Source organism: Lepidochelys kempii, chromosome 24 (assembly GCF_965140285.1).
Source record: "Lepidochelys kempii isolate rLepKem1 chromosome 24, rLepKem1.hap1, whole genome shotgun sequence".
In the NCBI taxonomy this organism is placed as follows: domain Eukaryota; kingdom Metazoa; phylum Chordata; order Testudines; family Cheloniidae; genus Lepidochelys; species Lepidochelys kempii.
The window spans coordinates 14,044,873-14,053,927 of NC_136403.1; positions in this window are offsets into that span (position 1 = coordinate 14,044,873).

Sequence of the window (9,055 nt, forward strand, 5' to 3'; positions counted from 1 at the left end):
GATAGATAGATAGATTAGATGATAATGGAGGTTTATGGAGATAGATAGATAGATAGATAGATAGATGGGGTGTATGAGGATAGACAGACAGAGGGGTGTCTACAGGGGCAGATAGATACATAGAGAGGTGTGTATGGGGACAGGGGGGTGGGGGGGACAGATGGACAGAGGGGTGTCTGTGGGGACAGACAGACGAGTGTCTTTGAGCACTGACAGTGGCTTTTCATGCCTAAGTGTCACCTTGACACCTCTGACTCACTCACTGAGGCTGCGTGGCACTAAGCGAACCCGGAGCCGGCCTGTTCCTGGCCACTGTTTGATTTCACTGGCAGGCTGGCTACGCAGCGATGCTGCATCATTGCCGGCATGTAGCAAACAGACGCCATGATGAGGTGAACAGGGGCCCACCCATCCCCCCTCGGTAACCCAGCAAACGCCCTGGTGCCAGCCCAGGAGCCATACTTCTGAGAAAGGAAAGTTGATGGCTATGCTGGCAAGAGCACAGCTCAGCCAGGGGCGGCAGAGAGGCAGGCAGGCTCAGTAGTTAGAGCACTAGGCTCACTCTTGGGAGAGCGGCATTCCAGCCCCTGCTCTGCTCCAGACTCCCCTTAGCCGGGCCACTTAGTCCCTCTGTGCCTCAGTTTCCCTTCCGTACCGTGGACTCACAGGGGGCGTCGTGAGGCCAGAGGCATTTGCAAGGGGATCAGATGTGGGGGGCAGAGGCACACTCGGTGGACAGCTGGCTAACCAATCGCTGAGTCACGCTATAACCCCTGAGCTTCCATGTATCTGGTCACACTGTGCGGGGAGAGTGTACTGCACTGAAAGACAACTGAGAGGGAGCCAGGGGGGTCAGGAGGGGGAGCTCTCCCCTCGAAGTCAGATCTGGCCCCAGTGCGGCGCTAGGGGGCGCTGTTCTGCAGGTGCTCAGTCATACACCCAGTTAGTGACACAGCAAGGAACAGAACCCAGAACTCGTGAGTCCCAGGGCCCCTATTCAGTCTCTGCCCTGAACGGTCATGGTACCCAGCAGTTCTGACGCCCAGTCCTACCCTCCTCATGCTCTGACTGTTAGACCCTACTCCCCTTCCGGAGCCGGGGACAGAACCCAGGAGCCCTGGCTCCAAACCCCCCCCTGCCCCCACTCTAACCCCCTATAAACCACACTCCCCTCCCAGAGCTGGGTAGAGAGCCCAGGAGTCCTGACTCCCAGCTCCCTCCCCACTCTAACCACTAAATCATTTCCCCTCTGGCTATAACAGCCTGTAGCGCAGCTTGGTTCAGCTCCTAGAGGGAGGTTACAACACTGCTGGGGCTGGATCTCCTGAGATCTTCTGATCCCTGGGGGCTGCCCCCACCCCTGTGCGTGGCAGGGGGCTGCAGGGCTGCGCATTCTCACGCCCTTACTGCTGTCAGCAACACCTGCTCAGCGCTTGCTCAAACTCTTCAAAGCACCCACCAGCTTTCAGTGGCAAGTGAAAGGGGAAACTCTGGCCAGATGTTTATCACGGGGGGGGGATTCCTGTACTGGGGGAGGTGGAAGCTGCAACCTGTTTTAACTGACGTAAAGGCCTGTGATTTTCTGACCACAGGGGACCAGAAAGCGAAGAGTCTGTTTAAAAAAGACTCTCTTGAAGCTGAGGAATATATAACCCTGTACACCCATGGAGCAATGTGGGGGGCCCAGGAGGGGGCACTCGCCCCCTGGTCTAAGTGCTTCCACCTGTGTTGTGCTAGGGGGGCCCTGCTGCAGGGACCAGGGTGGGACTCAGTAGGGGGTGCTCTTCTCTCACATTTAATACTGTCCCCCAAAAACCCAGCATGGGGCTAGTGGCAGCTGGGCCGCAGGGAGCAGGATGGAGGCTGGGTCGGGGGCGCCGTGCTGCAGGAAGTGTGGGGGGGCCTTGGTAAGGGGTGCTGCATTGCTTGGGGCAGAGTGTTCTCCATGGAGGATGCAGCAGATGAATGTCTGCCCACCAAGACCCCACAATATCCAATACTCACCTCGCTCAGCAACATGATGTAGAGGAAAATGCTCGCTCCAGCTGCTAGCATGCTCAGGGCACTCCCAATGAGCACTGCCCTCCTCCGCATGGGGGCAGTCAGAGGGTTTGGGCTTCACCCCTCATGCCACCCTGGAAGGGCATGGAGAGGGTAGTGGGGGTATGGGCAGTTAGGAAGCCATTGCAACATGCTTTGTATGGGAAAAGGACAGGAGCAGAGACAGGAAAGCATGTGGAAGGGACCATCAACCCCGTCTACCTCTTTCCCTTCCCTGACCTAGGGGAAGATGCACTAGGGTGGGAACCAGGAGATCTACTATTGTGGAAAACATTTCCGTGCAGTTCAAAACTAGAGCTGGGCAAATATTGGATTTTTCTGGTTCACTGGCAATTTCCAAAAGACGACAATAATATTCATTTCAGGTCGGCTCAAAAACGAACATTTTGGGTGAAACAAAAAGCAAGAAAAAGTTTTGGTTTGGGTCAAATGAAACATTTCGTTTTGATGAAATCCAAATTAAAAGTCCTTAGTTTGATCATTTCTTAATGCTTTGGAATTGTTCTTTTTTAAATAAAATTAAAGAAAGTCTGAAATGGAAAGTTGGTTCCAACCAAAAAATCCAAACATTTCATTCTGAAAAAGTCAAAATGAACCTTTCTGATTTTGACCATGTTAACATTCTTGAACCATTTAGTAGCAAAGGTACTTGGTCAGGTTTATTGCCGACCGTGACAGGGTGGGGGGACCCTGTCCACTGCGGGGTGAGTTCACCTTGTCCTTCGAGCTGCCCTCTGTCTCTAGGCAGTGAGACCTAAGGACTAAATCAATGTAGGGTTGCCAACTTTCTAATTGCACAAAACTGAACACCCTTGCCCTGCCCCCTGCCCTGCCCCTTCCCTGAGGTCCGGTCCCTGCCCTGCCCCTTCTCTAGGCCCCACCCTGACTCACTCCAGTCCCACTCCCTCAGTTGCTTGCTCTCCCCCAACCTCACTCACTTTCACTGGGCTGGGGCAGGGGGTTGGTGTGTGGGAGGGGGTGAGGGCTCTGGATAGGGTTGCGGGCTGCAGGGTTGGGCCAGAAATGAGGGTTTCAGGGTGCAAGGAGAGGGCTCTGGGCTGGGGCAGGGGGTTGGGGGCAGGAGGGGGTGAGGGTTCCAGCTGGGGGTGTGGGCTCTAGGGTGGGGCCGGGAATGAGGGGTTTGGGACGCAGGAGGATGCTCTGGGCTGAGGCCATGGCATGTGGAGTGCGGGAGAGGGCTCAGGGGTTGGGGTGCAGGCTCCAAGAGGGAGTTTGGGTACAGAAGGGGGCTCAGGGCTGGGGTAGGGGTGCAGGTGGGGGAGCAGTGTCTGGGAAGGAGTTGGGGTCCAGGAGGGGGTGCAGACCGGGGGCAGAGGGTTGGGGTACAGGAGGGGGCTCAGGGTGCAGGCTCCAGCCGGGTGGTGCTTACCTCAGGCGACTCCCCGTTGGTGGCGCAGCAGGGCTAAGGCAGGTTTCCTGCCTGCCAACCAGACTTTTAACGGCCCGGTCAGTGGTGCTGTCTGGAGCCATCAGGATCCTTTTCCACTGGGCATTCCGGTCAAAAACTGGACACCTGGCAACCCTGTCCGTAGGGCCTCATGGCCCAAGTCAGTGGAGTAGCCCTTCTCCACAGGGCAGCAAGACCTAACATCCAGAATCCATAGAATTACCCTAGGGCAGCGAGGCCTAGTGGCCAATGTCAATGGAGCTACTCCGGGCTCGCTAGGCAGTGAGACCTAGCGGCCAGAGTCCATAGAGTTACCCTAGTTCGCAGGGCAATGTGGCCTAGCAGCCACAGTCAATAGAAATACTCCAGGCTCTCAGGGCAGTGAGGCCTAGTGGCCAGAGTCCATAGAGTTATCCTGACTTCACAGAGCAGTGAAGTCAAGTCGCCAGAGTCAGTAGAGTTGCCCTGCGGGGCGGGGCTGTATGGCCTAGCAGCCAGAGTCCATAGAGTTATGTAAGCAGGGTCTGAATGAGCTCTCCCCTGACAGCTAGCTGGGAGGGGAAAGACTTCAGGAGCAAACTGTATCTACATGAACACACCTACTCTGCGTAGGTATCCAGCAGACAGAGCGGCGTTGCTCAAAGTGATCGACTTTGGCTGGTGTTGGTTACAAATCACTTTAGTACTGAATGCAGGGGGAGTGAAATGCTGTTATCAATGTTGTTGTCTTTATTGTATGAATAAAGGAGAGCAGAATTGTCCCAAATGAGGGGGTCACCCTCAGCAGAAAGGAACTCCCTAAGCTAGGCGCTCGAATGCCAGAGCCCTGTGAAAGTTGTAGTTGGGACAGGGTCCTGGTCCCGCCAGGAGGTGTAGACTCTGCCTGAGGGTCCCCAGTCTGGTTTAGCTTCTTACTCCCAGCTGTTAAAAAATAAAGCTAAGTCGGCTCTATTAGAAGCTTTTTCTTATTTTAAGTGCTTAAATGAGAGCTGTTTCAGAGTGGTAGTCATGTTAGTCCGTATCAGAAAAAAGAATGAGACGTACTTATGGCATTTATTAGTCAAATTTGTTTGTCTCTAAGGTGCCACAAGTACTTCTGGTTAAATTAGAGCTGAAATCACGTGTGGTGGGACAGCATTTTTGCCCAGCTTGCTAAAAGCTGAAAATTGCAAAGGGCCTGGCTACACTGGAAACTTCAAAGTGCTGTCATGGGAACGCTCCCGAGGCAATGCTTTGAAGTAGTCGCGCGCGAGCGCCGGGCGGGAGCTCTCCCAGCGCTCCTGGTAATCCGCCTCCACGAGGGGCCCAGTGCTCGGAGCCTGTCTACACTAGCGCTCTAAAGCACTCGGACTTGCTGCGCTGGGAGCAAGCAGTTCCCGGGCTGGCTGGGGGAAGCAGGCTCAGCTGTGGCCGTGCCCCAATCAGGGCTCAGCTGGCCCTTATAAGAGGGCAATGGGCCAGGAGCAGAGAGAGTCTCTCTTTGCCTTTAGAGGGAGAAGGGCTTGGCTGCTGGGGAATGTATCTGGGTATCTGAGGTGAAGCAGGGCTGGGGAAGGCCAGAGGAGCTGGGAGGCCTAAGATAGGTACTGGGGTTGCAGGGGGCAGCCAGAGGCAGCAGGTCCAAACCCCCCTTGCCTGTGATGATTGGCTTATACACTGCAGTCTGCCCCAGTGTGCGGGGGCTCAATGGTGACAGGCAGTAGCCAAAGACTCAGGCAAGGTGGGGATAGTGGGTGGGGGTTCCCTGGGGAGGGGAGACCCAGAGACTGTGGGGGTACTGCCAGGGGGCAGCACCCTGGGTAAAAGGGGCCCTGAGGTCTGGGAGGGACATGGGGGCCAGTGGCAAGCTGGACACTGGCCTGCAGAGGGCGCTCTGGAGGCTGGAAGAGCTAATTCCCTGAGAGACCAGCAGGAGGCGCTGCAGGGGTGAGTCCTGCACTGTTACATGCTCATTGTGTGAAGAAATACTTCCTTTTGTTCGCTTTAAAGCTGCTGCCTATTAATGTCATCGGGTGACCCCTAGTTCTTGTTTTACATTAATGGATAAATAACACTTCCCTCTCCACACCACACATGAGTGTATAGACCTCCATCAGATGCCCACTTCGGCTGGGAGTCAGAACACCTGGTTCTAGCCCCAGATCTGGGAAGGAAGTGGGGGCTGGTAGTTGGAGCCAGGTACCTATATAAGAAATAAAGGTTTCAGAGTAGCAGCCGTGTTAGTCTGTATCCGCAAAAAGAAAAAGAGGACTTGTGGCATCTACACCTGGAGCACTTCTAGCCACCCCGGAGGCCCTTCACACCTGCCAGGACTTTCATCAGCATGGAAGCCAGACAACTATTTGTTTAAGATAAAAGTTTATGGTTAAGTGCAAACAGCCATAAATCAATTTGCAGAAAAACACCACCAGGCAGCTGTGCAAAACTCAGCAACAGCTCCTCTTGTACACTGCCCAGCTCCCTCTCTGGCTGGCCAGCCGCCCCACACCAGCCCCCACAAACTCCAGCCTGCCTCACCAGTGAGAGATGGGGGTCCTGACAGTCACCATGCTGAGGGATCCAGAAGCAATGTACTGTAGGGTACAAGAGACAGATTACACCACTAGGGGGTGCCAGCTCTGATCCAGCCCCAGGTCCAGGACTCACTGGCTTAGAGGGGTGGGGAATGGGGCATGGGACCTTTTCCCTTCTAGGGGTGCCAGAGACCTCAGAGGTTGCCCATGGCACATACCTGCGTACCGATCCACTGCAGAGAAATCTCCACATTCAGACTCCAGTAGGTCAGGAAAGGCATCAGCACTTCTCAGAGACCTGTCTGCACCATCCCCATCACAATCTGGGCGACCTGCCATGGCACAATGGGGCGCTGAGATGCCTTCCTTAGAGATGATCAGCTGTTAAACATATCTGGGCTCCGAAACAGAGCCAGGACTCCTGGGTTCTATCCCTGGCTCTAAGAGGGGAGTGGGGTCTAGTGGGTCAGAGCAGGGGGCACTGGAAGCTAGGACTTCTGGGTTCTGTCCCTGACTCGGGGAGAGGGGGGTCTAGTGCTTAGGTCAGGGGGCTGGGAGCCAGGACTCCTGGGTTCTATCCCTATCTCTGTCACAGGATATTCACCCCGAAGGCCAGTTGCTCCCATCTGTAATACTCCTGCAGGGTGGCTGGGAAGAGGGATGGTGGCAGGGGGCTGCCCATGGGGACAGGGAATGGCCCTGAACCGCAGGATAGGAGGAAGAAGAGAAAATGAGAGGGAGAGCAGGTTATGGGGGTGGGTGGGAGCCTACAGGGCAATGGCGGCTCCTGGAGCCCATGGACTCACTGTTCCTCTGGTCCGATAGCTAATGGGCCTGTCCCCTTCCACACGGTACTGGGGGGAAGGGGGGAGGGACTGATTCACCAGGGTTGGGCCCAGGGAACCTCCTGATCCAGAGCTGCTTCAGGACTGCAGCATTTAAAGGGTGCCCCTCAGCCACTTGGCTCTGGCTCAGATGTGAGAGCAGTCCAGGGGAGCTGGGAGCCAGGATGCCTGGGTTCTCTCCCCTGCTCTGGAAGGGGAGTGGGGTGTCGTGGTTAAAGCAGGGAGGGCTGGGAGTCAGGACTCTTGGGTTCTCTCCCCTGCTCTGGGAGTGGAGTGGGGTCTGGTGGGTTAGCACAGGGGTGCCGGGGTTCCTGAATTCTATCCACCGCCACCGCCCCTACCCTCTCCCCCCCCTCCCCCATACACTTTGCACTGGGATTTGTCAGCACACTCCACAGTGGGTCTGTGGGAAAGAGGAAGAAAGACGCACCATCTCCTCCCCCTAACACATGACCCACACCCTGATTCCTAACACTGTCTGTGCAAGAAAGTCAGAATTTCAGGAAAACGAGGAAGAGAAGAAGAAAATTAAAAAAAAAGGAAAGAGTGAAAGTGAATTTCCGTCCAGAGAGACACCCCGATCTTGATACTCAAACACACGGTTTACACCAACACACAAGTACAGACAGAAACAGACACAGTTCATATAAACACAATCCAGATAAGCACACACACACAGTTCTTATAAACACACGCATGGGGGGACACGCAGAGTTCTCGTAAATATACAAAATCCACACACAGAGTTCATATAAACACACACACAGGTCACACTTACACACAGTTCGTATAAACCCAAAATTCCTATAAATACAGGCACAGTTCAGACAAACTAGGGCTGCCAACAGTCCCGTATTACAAGGGACATCCCTTATTTAACTAGAAAATTGCCTTTTAGCCCATATTTCAACAGCAGGGGCCAGTACTCACGGGGGCATCTCTCCTTCCCCTCCTGCCCCGGCCCTTCAGTGTAGCCCCAGGGCACACGGCCCCGTCCACTGGCCCTGCCAGTCAGCACCTGCGTGGGGAAAGCGGAAGGGCCGCGCTCGGGGGCTGGAGTCAGTGGGGGCCCTGTCCAGCAGGAGCCAGTACTCACAGGGGACCTTGCATTTCCTGCCCGCCCCGGCCCTTCGGCGCTGCACGGGGAAATCAGACTGGGCCATGCTCAAGGGCCAGGGGTAGGAAGGGGCCTGGGGCCATGCTCTAGGGCCTGGGGCACAGTCTGTGGAGCAAATTGGGGGTCCTCTGATAAAGGGGTGCTCAGGAGCACCCTCAAAAGGACCCTTTTTTAACTTCAACTTTCTTAGGCATTTTAGCAGGAATGGGGACATCCAAACTGTTCTACAATCCACATGCATGGTCCAAGGACCTAGAAAATTGGCACACCAATTCAGAGCCTGGGGAGGCAGTTTGTGGTGCAAAAGCAGTGTTGTTTGATAAACGGGTTCCTGAGACAGGGCTCCCCAAAATGAACCATTTTTAAAGTTTCAGCTCTCTTCTGATCGTGCTATTTTGCAGATAGGAATTTCCAAGCTGTTCTAAAATCCACATGCAGCTGCAGATTGGCTTGAAAATTGACACACCAATTCAGCGCCTGGGATATACTTTGCAGTGCAAATTTGAGGCAATTTAATAGAGGGGTTCCTGAGATACAGCCCTTCCAAAAGAACACATTTAAAATTTCAACTTGCTTATCATGCTTTTTTTGCACTGAGACAGAGACTTTTAATCCTTCTTGAAACCTGCATGTTCAGTCAGATTATCTTGAAATTAGATATGCTGGTTCAGGGTCCATGGCAGGGTTTGTGATGCAAATTTGGAGTCATTAGATGAAGGAGTTCCTGAGATACAGGCCCTCTAAATGGCCCATTTTTAAAATTTCAACTTTGACACATTTTAGTAGAGACAGGGATACCAAACTGTTCTACAATCCATGTGCAGTGTCTGAGCCTCTTGAAAATTGGCACACCAAACTGGCGGGAAGTTTTTGTTACAGATCTAGGGTCATTTGATAAAGGGGTTCCTGAGATACAACCCCCCCGAATGACCCATTTTTAAAATGTCAACTTTCTTGTGCTTTTTTGATAGTTCAAACCTCTCTAAAGAGCATATGTGCAGTCAGATTCGTTTGAAAATCATTATACCCGTTAAGGGACCAGGGTAAAATTTATGGTGCAAAATTAGAGTCGTTTGGCCACAGGGTTCCAGAGATACAGTCCTCCCCTCAA